Source organism: Convolutriloba macropyga, chromosome 4, assembly GCF_964194025.1.
Source record: "Convolutriloba macropyga chromosome 4, txConMacr16.3, whole genome shotgun sequence".
Taxonomy (NCBI): Eukaryota; Metazoa; Xenacoelomorpha; order Acoela; family Convolutidae; genus Convolutriloba; species Convolutriloba macropyga.
In genome coordinates, this window is record NC_134471.1 from 17,291,811 (window position 1) to 17,304,763 (window position 12,953).

Genomic DNA, 12,953 nt, shown 5'->3' on the forward strand with positions numbered 1-12,953 from the left:
AATATTTTGACAATTTTTTTGCAAAGTATTTTGGTTAAGCGAATCTCTGTAACCTTTTCTTTTTTAATTTCAAATGAATCATGGCTGTGTAATGTTTTTGGGCCATGATTGCTAAATAAGTATATGTACTTAACTTTGGATCAATTATTTTTTCATTGTTTTTCAAACAGGATGTAAAAGTCAATGCCGCATGTAAAAACTAGGTCAAATGGCTGAAGTAATCGAAAAGCAGAGAAAAGAGTGATTTTCTGATCGTTTCGTTGAAAACCATTGTATGTATTAAAGGCGAGAAAAGTTGTGAATAAAATTTCCTTAGTAGAACGAAATTTTTTGATCACGTGCGGCTTTTTCAAAACATTTTTTAGTTTTAATGCCAAATTTTCAGGCAAAGGTGTTTTTCACAATTATCTAATCTAGTAGTACTATATTTGGAAGCACTTTCGGCAATCTGAAGTATTTGTCCAAATAACACGCTTCCATGTTCTTCTATTTTTTTACCATTTTGCCTATTTAAAGCTTTTCTATTGTTTTTGTATTCTCCAAGAATTTTTAGTAATCTTTGCAGAATTGTGTGGTTGAAACTAGTTATTGTAGCAGTTTGTTGGTTGTTCGTTATGCTTGATAGTTTATAAAATTTTGTGGAAAATTTGATCAAATTTTTGCCGTTTTGTTTTTATGGTTATTGACTTTCTTACCTTCGCATCCTGCTCTTATTTTTCTCAGTCATTTCGAAGTTGTGAGTTAATTTTTAGGTTTTTAATACTGTGAACTCACAGGTCAAATCTATTCATCGCAATTTTCTCAAACTTGAGTTACTTTTTTTTTATTCTATTCCAGTTTTTTTTGTTCGTAGCAGTTTACAACAGTCAATTGATTTTTTTCTCCCTCGTTTTAGATGGTTGACTAGTCTGGAAGAAAATGCCGTAAAAATTGTTTATCGAATAATGGTTGGGAAGAATTGTGGAAGCCAAACAGTGCACATATCATTTTATGAAATTTTACAAATTTTCTAAACTTATTTGCTCTTAAATTTTAATTGATGTTTTTTTACTTGTCAATTTTTGGTTGGGTGACTGATTTACGAGAGAATGTAATTAACTTTTTCGCAAATTAATGGCTCGGAAATTGCATTTAGCGCTTGCAGAGTTTTTTTAGTGAATTCTAGTTTACGGTTTTGTCCGTCATCTTTCCCTTTCGAGTTTCTTTTTATGAAGCCATTTTTTGGGTTGTCTATCATTTCTTAATTTTTTGTTGCAAACTAGCTGAATAACAATTTTCTTTACCAATTTTTTTTCTTGTTGCCACTAATTTTATCAGGTTGTGTATCAGTTTTTGTCAGATACTTCTAATATTTTTCCTGTTGTTTCAAAGTGCTTTGTATAATTAGGTGGAAAATGCATTAGGTCAGCAAAGATGGTTTTTCTACTTCGAGTTGTTATCGGAATTCTTCGGCTATGTTTTTTATTTCGTCAAGATTTTTGTTACGACCATTTGACGTCACAGCCAATTGAAATCTGCTTTTTGTTCATTCGTTCATGCAATTACAACTGAAGTGCATGATTGACTTCATTTCTCGCTCTTAGTGGAGCGAGTTTTTTGTTCATTCGCGTGGATAAAGTTTTGATCACACGTGACTTACCTCACTCTCAAAAATGACGTCCTCACTTTGAAATTGACTTTTATTTATTTTAATTCCAAGAGATAAGGTCAAGTGAATGTCTGTCACTCTAATTGACGGTTATTTGAGAGAAGCTAATAGATGCAGCAATAACTTATACAGATTTTTAATCAAAATAGAACATATCAGCCTTCAATGAAAAGACGAATTTTTTGGTCTGTCTTTTTTACTGTTTTTTTAGACTGCAGACCTACAAAGCTATTGCAAGGAGCACTGCGCCTAATTTAGAATTTATCAATATCTATGTATTACAGACCCCCTTTTCTTACCAGCAAATAGAGCCGGCTCAATGTCCTTAAAAAATAAAAACTTATCTCTCAAATGTGTTTAGTTCCCCTTACTCGAGTGACATTCTGTGTGCTAAATTAACTTTAATGTACAGTTAATGATGTCAAAGTTTTCAGTCATAAATTGTGAAAATTCGATAACAAACCTGATTCTTTGAAGTAAATTTTCCTTATTTCTGAGAAAAGGTATAATTAGTTTGCCACATTTTTTGCCACAATTTAAATTGCCACATTGTCACTGGTCTTGAGAGACCTCTAAATGTTACTTTGAAAATAAGTGTTCTCATTATTTTCCTTTTGTGTTTAATAGCCGCCCTCATCTTCTCAGCCGGCTATTATAGATCTCCTATTTTTACGACTCGAAGAGGAGTATTGGAGAAGTCCTTTTTTTAATCAATTTTATTACGACTCGAAGAGGAGTATTAGAGAAGTCCTTTTTTTAATCAATTTTATTACGACTCGAAGAGGAGTAGTAGAGAAGTCCTTTTTTTAATCAATTTTATTGGAGTGATTTTTGAAGCGGGAAATGAAACACGTGAAAAAATTTGGAGTGAGTTTGGCGCTGAACAAAAGTGTAGAGCGGAGCGAAAATAGAGTGTTATTTGTTCATACCGCTGTTTTTGAGAGAGCGATAAATTGATGTGTGAAAAAATTTTCTCTGAGCGAGCGAAATTTTTTTGTTCACGTGCGGCATTTTAAAGCAGTTTTTTTTCATTTATTTTGGTTAAGAGGTTTGGTTATGATTTTGTTTTAATTTGGTTTCAGTTTGGCTTCAGTAGTTTTTTGAAGGTTTCTCGAAATTCGTATGAATTTTATGATAATTCGGAGGTTTTTATTGTGTTTTGCTGATTTTCGGGCTAATTTTTGCGTTTTTTGACGATTATTTTGTTCTTCTGGCTCAAATGGGTATTGAAGAAACCCCTTCTACTTGAGAAAATTTATAATAACAATTGGTTTCAGTTTTTGGGTAAGAATCATTTTTTTATTGAGAAATATAACAAAAAATGGCAAAAATTGGAACTATTTTTAATTTTTTGCAGTTTTTCTTTTTTTTTCTGTTTTTAGCTAAGTTTCTTTGCCTATTATGACTTGCCTATTGTTTTGCGAGCGTCTGGATACCCTATTGGCTGAAGGGAATGTTTCTTTGGATTTATATGTTTTTGGGATATTAAAGAATTTAGTAACTTTTTCCAGTTTTTCAGTGAAAGTTGTTTTAAGAGCTTTTTCTCAATTTAGCCTAAAGTATTTTTTCAAAATTCCCATAAGTGGTTTTTTTAAGTACTAGTTGTTTTGATGAAATTTTTTTGGCAGAAATCGTTTTTTCGGGATCTCAATTTATAACAAAATTTGATTATTGGTTTTACTTTTTTGTTTCATGACTTTGTATCAAAATAATCATAAATTAGTGAAGGCACGTTTTGTTCGATCAGTAGTTGGATGGCGTTTAAACGGATTTAGACTTCGAGTCGTTTCCGGAATTCTTCCGGCTATGTTTTTTTTTACTTCGTCGAACTTTTTTTCGCTTTACCATTTTGCCGCTTTTTCATTTTGCGTGAAATCTTTTTAACTTCTCTAGGCTAGTTTATGTCTTCTCTCATTCTGCTAAATTTGAATTTGAACATCAGTTGCTCTGCAAAGCAATTCAAAATAAACAGTCACAATAAAAAATTGAAGTCAGAAATAGAAACGGGATATACCCATAAAGCCCAATTTTAGATGCCCGCTATTTGAACGTCGTTCCTATAAGTCTTAGTTACCATCTCATGCTTATTGGTATTGATAGTAGCCCCTGTAGCCTCTCGCTAAGAAACAGAATTATGTTCATCTATGAAATGCCATCAAAATAAATCGGACTTAAAAAATGTTTTTGTACAAAAATCTTTTTTTTTTCTATATCTATTTCAATCCCAATCATGCTTATTGGAATCAACGGCGGCTATTTTCCGGCAATCTGCCGGGTATGTTTTATTTTGTGCTAAATAACTAGAAGATCAGTTGAGAAGTCGACGGAAAAGACAGTGAGGCAATTTATTAACAGAGAAGGGACAAGAATGTTGTATTTGTAATAAATATGGTGGCGTTTCTGTTGAATTGGTTGACAAATTTTAACAGGGCTGGCTGTTAAGAATACCGATGTGATTTCGTTCTCTATGCGTCGATCGATGACAGGAGCGTTGATATGATATCCATGTATGCATCTAGTTTCCCTTATTTAGTTCAAGTTTTTCAGGTCTTTTGTTTTATTTTGTTGAGGGCTAGCATGCCTCCAAAGAAACAGCCTGCAAAAAGTGACCCCAAAAAGTCGCAGAAACCGACCTCGAGTGGAGGAGGGAAAGCCAAGAAGAAGAAATGGTCCAAAGGCAAGTCAAGGGACAAATTGAACAACAGTGTGTACTTCGATGAAGAGACTTATGCCAAGTTTAAAAAAGAGGTTAGCACTTTTTGGGGTATTTCACATTATAGCCCCCCGCCCCACGATATTACAGCCCCCCATTATGGTATGTTTGGGCCCCCATTATGGTATGTTTGAGCCCCCGTTTGGGCTATGGGTTATGTTATCTGACCACTAAGCGGGGGGAGGGAGGTATAATGGGGGAAAGACCCCTTTTTTGTATATCATATTTTTGCTTTGCGACGTATCAAGTTATTTGCCGCATTGAAAATCATCGCAAAGTATCGATATTTCATTCTAGAGCTATGCACTTAAAATTTTGTATTTTAATAGACCTCAGAAACTAATTTGTAAACTTCGTTGGTGGGTGATTCTTGTTCTTATTGTTCAGGTTCCCAACTATCGTCTGATAACTCCATCAGTTGTCTCTGAGAGAATGAAGGTGCGGGTTCCTCTCGCAAAGAGGGCCTTGAGGGAACTAGAACGGCATGGCCAGATCAGACTTGTGTTCAAACACGGAGCCCAGATTGTCTACACTCGCAATACAAAGGCAACTGCCACTGGTGGTGCAACTGTTGACTCATAACACTCATAACCAACAAGTGATAGTGATTCAGATTGCTTTTTGTCGTCCATGAAGAAGAAATGAGAATTATCGAGATTTAATGAGTAATATTTTGGGTATTTATCAATGATGCATATGTCGTCGGATAAAGTTGAAATGTATCATATCTTGCTGAACTGAGAAATTCGTGAGCTCTGCAGTTATTTAGGCAGCTGCTGCAGTTTTATCGGCTGTTCAGTAAATTATTGAACTCAAAAATTTCGCGGTTTGAGTATTGTTGAAGTTTGCTCGCTATTAAAAGGTTTGATTACAATTGTTGCCAATGTTTTTCAAAAGATTTTTCCTTTTTTGAAAATGGAATAGTGGAAAGTTTCGGGATTGATCGGCATTCAACATTTTTATTTGCTTGCAGATTAATTAATTGGACAATATTTAATATCAGTCTATTTACTAATTTAGTCTAAAAGATGAATTGCTATATCATTGAAAACTAGTAGTGGATAAAACAAGGATTCCAACCACCAGTAAAATTTGTCCCTTTCTCCTAACGCTAATCGCGCATGTCGATTCGGGCCAAATTTTACTGTTTGTTGAATCCCTTGTTTTATCCACTACTATATTCACCACTATAAATACATACTACGCGCACAATTGTGTACAAAAATGTACATAGCTAGTATAATTTATGCAATTCATACACTAATATCCAAAAGTTCTCAAAGCTAGTTTTAAGCCTAATTTCATATCTAATATAGCAAACTATATTGAAATAAATCAGGTTAATCATCTCACAAAGTTTTTTTTCAATAGAATCGGATAGACTGAAAATAACTCAAAATTGCTTAGAATTGGATAATAAGAAACAAGTTTTTTTAAAATTTTTGACTTTAACCAGGAGACGATTGATCTATGATGTTTAACTGAGTGATTTTATGTACCTGGTTACATTTTTGAGCCGAGTCTTGGGAGGTCTTGATAAAAGGTTGACTCGCCTTTGCCACGCTACGGCAGTACTGCTCGACCTTTCTTAATGGCAACTGTGGGGGAGGTTGCAACTACAGAATGCTTGAACACTTTTAATTTTAATTATTAGGCTGACTGAAGTCTAATATTAAGCTGACTGAACAATATTAATGTATCATTTTACAGTTTTTGTAGTGAAGTGAAACTCATGATGAATAGCCAAAAAATGCCGTGGAGAATAAAGGTCCCCACGTGGAGAATTATTCTAGAATATTCTTTTTTCTAGAATATTCTGACATGATTTTTAACTTAAAATTAGTTATCATTTCCCAAGTAATTACATGTTTTAAAGTAAAATAATAATTAAATCCTTCTATTAAATTGAATGATTTGTATAATCTATTAAAAATTAAATAAAGATTTTAATAAATACTCACTTTACTAGCTAATTTTTAAGGGTATCTTATATTCGAAATTTTCACTTGTTTTCATTCTGTTAGTGGTGGCGGCTTTCTTTGTCAATGGCGGCGGCCATTTTAGCATGACATACACTTTTCATTCGATCTGCTAAGCAGTGTAATGCGATGTTAAACCAAGCTTGTTGACTTCTTATACTATTAGCGGTTGCTAAATATGAAAGAAAGCGAACAATAATAGCACAGTCAAAAACACTGAGATCGGTGGAAACAGTGATTAGTGTTTTTCTATGTCTTCTTGAATATTATACTTATAAACATGCTCTCTGAATTGATTTCTAGTGTGACCATATCTATATCTATGAAGAAAAATACATAGTCTACATTTCCTATTTCTAAATCTATATAATGTTATATGTTTATAAACATTACACATACTACACGTTAGATATTGATCAGGATCAGAATAATGATATCCCAAATGTTCTATATAATCTTTAACCTTAACCATATTCTTACATACATAACAAGAATATTCTAATTCTTTACAATTATTACAACATTCTTTCCAAGGTTTATTTATACACTTATCGCATTTCATTTTCATTTTTCGAAAAATTATTTTTTGATTATTTCCCTAAAAAAATACATCATGTCTCAATCAACTAATACTAGTGTCATAAACTTCTGCGATGTCTGTAATCTATCCTTTGAATCAAAGAAGGCTTTATACAGGCATCAATCATACGATCTCAAACATAAGGAACTATTGGAGAAAGTGTTTGAGTCTGAAGAAGAGGAAATCTCGGAGAGGGTGTATAATTTGGATGAAGATGATTATATTATTAAAACTAAACCAGCCACCAAACCTAAAACTAAAACTGAAGAGGATATCTACACCAGAATTATGTATGAATGTAAAGAATGTCATGAAGAATTTAGAAGTAAAGTAGCTCTAACTACTGATTCATATAGTCACAATCGCATGTATCTAGAAAACACAGAAGACTTCGATATAAACTCAAGTCAGAACATGAGAGAATTTTATATTACTGATAAAGGTGGGAATTACATTGAAGATATAGATGAAGCAACTAATTACTCTTTAGAAGAAATTAAAAACTGTTACCAGTTTCGTAAAATTAAGAGTTTTAAATATTAGATCACGGCTGAATGTGATTATAAGAAGAGAACCAAAGAAGAAGTTAAAACTACTAAAATATTTTTCAATACTGATTATATTAATAATAATGCAATATATGAATATGGTGACTTCAATCGGTGGCTAGATTTTGAAAAGGAAATATATGAAGGTTATGGTTATGATTTCGGGTTTCTTGGAATAAGAAGTATTCAGTTAAACATTGAACCAACTAAAGCATCTAATGGTAGTTATATAGATTTACCTCCTGATCTCAAAAACTCTAAATCGATATTAAATATACGTAGTTATAAATACAACTGCTTACAACTAACTATAACTGCTTGGCTACATCCCGCCCCACACCATGCAACTCGAGAAAGTAAATATGTAGATAAACTAATTGAACCAAGACAACAACATGAAGATGATTTTGCTTATATAATAAGAATACAGAAATTGTTTAATATTAATATTTGGGTATACACACCCTGTGGTAATGGTAAAATAGAATTGTTTAAACAAGTGGATGATTTTAATAAAGATAGAAAAGATGTAAGAATACTAGTTTGGAGTAATGGTCAAATAGAACACCGTGCCCTAATAAAAAATATAGAAACCTTGTTAGAACGACCAAATAAAAACAACATTAAATATTATTATTGTGATAGGTGTACCTATTGGTTTAACTCACAAATTAAATATGATAAACACGAATGCAGCACCTCATTCAAACCAGAGATTGTTTGTCCTAAGAAAAAACATATTACTTTTGTAAATGAACACAAACGTCAGAATATAAAAAATATTATAACTGCCGATATAGAATGTTTCATTGTTGAAGTCTCAACTAATGATTTAAAATATGTAATAGCTGACCATATTCCAATAGCTCTGGGTTACATCTGGCAAGGTAACTTCAAACAACACTACTTCGGTCTAGGCTGCATCAAACGATTTGCTAGAGATCTGTTAGAAATAGAAACTGAGAATAATTTCAAACATAATGAAAAGATGATATTCACAGAAAAAGATAAATTATATGAAACTAATAACACTTGTCATATCTGCAGCAAAACATGTATTAATAAAGTAAGAGATCATTGTCATGAAACTGGTAAATATAGAGGACCAGCATTTAAAATATGTAATCTAAGATACAAACAACAAAACTTCATTCCAGTAATATTCCATAATGGCTCTGGCTATGACTTCAACCTACTATACAGTGAACTCTTCAAACAGAATAATGATAAAAGAAAAGTGGATAACATACCACTAGCTGCTGGTAAATCTAAGATGTTTAGCATTGGTTGTCTCAAATTCTTAGACAGTTATAACTTCTTAGCTATGCCTCTAGATCAAATGGCAAAGATATACGGATGTAAAACTAAAACATTATATCCATATGAATACTTTGGTTTAGAGTCATTGAGAACCACGACCAAGTCGTATAGTAGCAAAGCTACCTACCAAGAAGCTATAGGTAATCTAAAAATAGAAGACTTGAAATCCTCACTACATAATAAATTACCAACACAAGAAGAAGTAGATAACTTCAATAATGAAAACAGTCATAAAACTGGAAAAGATCTAACTATAGAGTATTTACAGTAGTTACAAGGATGTGGAAATATTAGACTATTGCATGAATGAATATGTTAAACTAAGCATGAAAGAATTCAAGCTCAATCCCCTACACTATGTAAGTCTCCCAGGTTATAGTTTTGATTGTTGGTTAATGTCAAGCGGTGTAACATTAGATACATTACAAAATAAACAAATGCTAGATGATTTTGTTGGAGCAAAGAGAGGTGGTATATGTGGAATAATGGGAGATAGATATATAAATAATCAGGGAACCTGCTTCGCAGATAGTAATACTAATACTAATGCTAATATTAATGATAATACTAATACTAATACTAGTACTAGTACTGATACTAATACTAATGATAAAGTTATTAATAGAAATATATGGTACATAGACGCAAACAACCTATATGGTTATGCAATGATGCAAAAGTTACCTTATAAGGATTTTGAGTTTATTACTACTACTAATCTAGATGTAATATTGAATACTCCAGATGATAGTGATCATGGTTACTATATAGTTTGTGATATTGATTATACTAATGAATGTAAAGAGAGAACAGAACAGTTAGCACTAATGCCCAATAAAAGAAAGATAAATGATAATGAATTGGGATATCTTCGAAGCAGTTTTACTGATCAAGAAAGAGATGGAGTCAAAGCAAGATCCGAGAAGCGGCTTCACCGATCAGGGAAACTGCTTCACCGATCAGAGAAATTAATCTTAGACCAAAACAACAAAACAGAATATATGGTTCATTATAGGATGTTAAAGTTCTATGTTAAGATGGTAGTAAAAGTAACAAAAATACATAGAGTAATTAAATTTAAACAAGATTATATATGTAGCGATTATATACAAAACAATACAAATAAAAGAGCAACAGCTAAAACTGAAGCAGAAAAGGATGTAAGGAAATTAATGAATAACTCATTATATGGAAGAATGTGCATGAATCCTCTACACTTCTTTCAAAGCAAGTTCTTGCATGATGAAGAAAAGATAATGAAAAGTATAAGCAAACCAACATTTAAGAATGTAACTAGATATAGAGATTATAGCCAAATAGAATATATAAAGAAAAAAATAGAATATGATTCTCCAGTATATGTAGGTGTTACTATCTTAGAATTAAGTAAATTACACATGTATGATGTATTCTATAATATTCTTCAACCATCTCTCAAAGATCTACAACTCCATTACATGGATACTGATAGTTTTGTATTAAGTTTTAGCGAGGGTAATGTAGACAATGAACACATGGATTTAAGTAATCTAGAGCCTCTAATCAAAAGAATTAATAAAGTCCCTGGTAAATTCAATCATGAAATGGGAAGTAAGATCATAGAAGAGTTTGTGGCCTTAACACCAAAGACATATAGCTTTAAAGATTATCCCAACAAAACTAAAGAGAAAGGAATAAAGAATTGTAACAATGCTAAACATGAGGAGTATTATAATGCACTAATATATAACACAGAGAGAAGTGTAGATGAATGTAGAATACAAAAAGTTGGTGATAACATGACAACAACAAAAACAAGTAAGATAAGTCTAAACACATTTGATGATAAAAGATTTTATGTAAATAATATTAAAAGCTATCCTCATGATGAGAATCTATATCTATTCAAAAGAGATTTAATAAAAATGATCCGCCAAGAATCATTAGATGGAGACAAAGACCTACTGGTTAATAATATTCCAGAACTAACCATTAATGATGATAGAAAGTTAATTGAAGTTGCTATTATATTATATAATGAGCTTTGTTAATTTTTATAACAAATAATTATAGACCTAATTCATTCATTACATCTATATGGTTGGTAGTTAGTATATTATAAATCATTATCTGAGCCATATATTTTTCCATAGTGTCTCCCATGATTGTATTCTTATGTAGTGTAGCTCGAGCTATTATATTTTTATTATATTCTAGAAATTTTATTATCTTCCCAGCCCCATCTACATATTTAGAATAAGTTGAAATTATTAAATCATCATGATTTGGTTCCTTAATATGATCAATAAACACATCTATAGTATTACAACGTCTTTTACAAGCTAAACATCTTTTTAGATTAAGAGAGAAGCTGTTTTCATTATCCATTTTTTACTCTTATTATAATTTTTCAATACATATAAAATGACTAAACTAGATAAACTTATAGAATTAAACAATCTAGAAAAACAAAACAGAAGAAATAGATTAGAAGATAAATTAAAACAACAAGAATATTATGTTGAAATAAAAGATTTATTTGATCCTTTAACCAAAACTTTAAACGCAAACAATGAACAGAATCTAGCATTAAGTGAACAAACTTTAAGAGCAATATATTGGCAAAATCAAGAGTTAGATAAACAAACTAAGATGATCGAGCAAGCTGGTTCCCAGTTTAATGAAACTGCTTCCAAGATTGGTGAAACGTTAAAGGGGACTCAAGATATAGCATCAGTTTTTGTTGATACAAAGACAGCCAAACTTCTTCGTGACATGGGGGCTCAAACTAATCCTCAATTAAAATTAGAACTCATAGATTTACCTACTAGGAGATATAAAATGAATGGTGTTGATATAGCTCTAGAGCAGGGTGCATTTTTAGTTAGGGATAATGTATATGAGTTTTCAGAAGGATTTACTGATTTTCTTACTAAATCAAATGTATTATATGATGATATCGAGGAAGATGAAAACAAAATTAAAAGGTTTTTAAAGGATATTAGATATGATGTAGGAAAAGGGGATAAGAAAAGTGCTAGATATAGAGCAATAAAACGTATAATGGGGGCAAAAGATGATATATATGGTAGGGGATTAAATAGCAACCCAGATCCAATTAGTTTAATAGAAAGATTAGAATTATTAATACTAGAAACAAAAGCTGGTCATGATGGATTACATGATAAAATGCTAGATATATCTAAGCAACTATTATCTATGAATATTATTAATCAAGACCAACTAGATAATTTTGTTTTCAATTATGGTAAATGAGCGAAGCTATCAGGGAACCTGCTTCGCAGATGACTGTCCATAAATAAAACGATAGAAAAACAACAACAACAACTAGCCAAAGAAGTATTCAGTCCTCGAATAACAAAGTTTAGAAGAGAAAGAATAATACCACTATATAAAGATGAAACATGGTCAGCTGATTTAATTGATAAGTCATCTCTAAGTAAATACAATAATAATTATAAGTTTATATTAACAGTTATAGATATATTCACAAAATATGCATGGGCTATTCCATTAAAGAATAAATCTTGTTTATCTATAACTAATGGTTTTAAAATAGTATTAAGTGAACATCCACAAGGTGGCTCTGAACCTAGAAAACCAGAAAAGTTATGGGTAGATAGAGGTAGTGAGTTTTACCATAAAACATTTAAATCTTTACTTAAAGAATATGGAACCGGCAAAGCCGCTTCAGGGATAGAGCTATATTCTACTTATAGTGATTTAAAGGCTGTGTTTATAGAGAGATTTAATAGAACATTATTACACATAATAGATGAACCAATGTTCATCAATGGAGATTGTAATTGGGTAAATATATTAAATGATGCTGTTGTAACATATAACAATAACATTCACTCAACAATTAATATGACACCAGTTGATGCTTCTAATAATCCTGATAAAATTAAATACACTTTTAGTTTTAAGAATATTGAACCTAAACTTAAAGTTGGTGATTATGTTAGAAATGTAGATAAACGTAATATCTTCTCTAAAGGTTACACTTCTAATTGGAATAGAGAATTGTTTAAAGTTAATGAAGTTCTAAAAACACATCCACCAACATATAAAATAGAAGATTTTAATGGTGAGATAATAGAAGGTAAATATTATGAACAGGAACTATTGAAATCCGAGTTTGATTTTGAATCTAATAATAAGG

General features: G+C 31.4%; 2 protein-coding genes and 1 pseudogene across 5 annotated transcripts in view; all 3 read left to right on the top strand.

Annotated features, from left to right (window-relative positions):
- LOC142338292 (uncharacterized) overlaps positions 1 to 12,953 on the top strand; it is a 318,225-nt gene that overhangs the window by 81,246 nt on the left and 224,026 nt on the right. The window lies entirely within an intron of this gene.
- The window catches only part of LOC142337489 (alkyldihydroxyacetonephosphate synthase, peroxisomal-like), a 96,949-nt gene that overhangs the window by 11,993 nt on the left and 72,003 nt on the right, over positions 1 to 12,953 (top strand). The gene's annotated exons all lie outside the window — the stretch shown is intronic.
- Positions 4,226 to 4,943, top strand: LOC142338000 (small ribosomal subunit protein eS25 pseudogene; annotated as a pseudogene).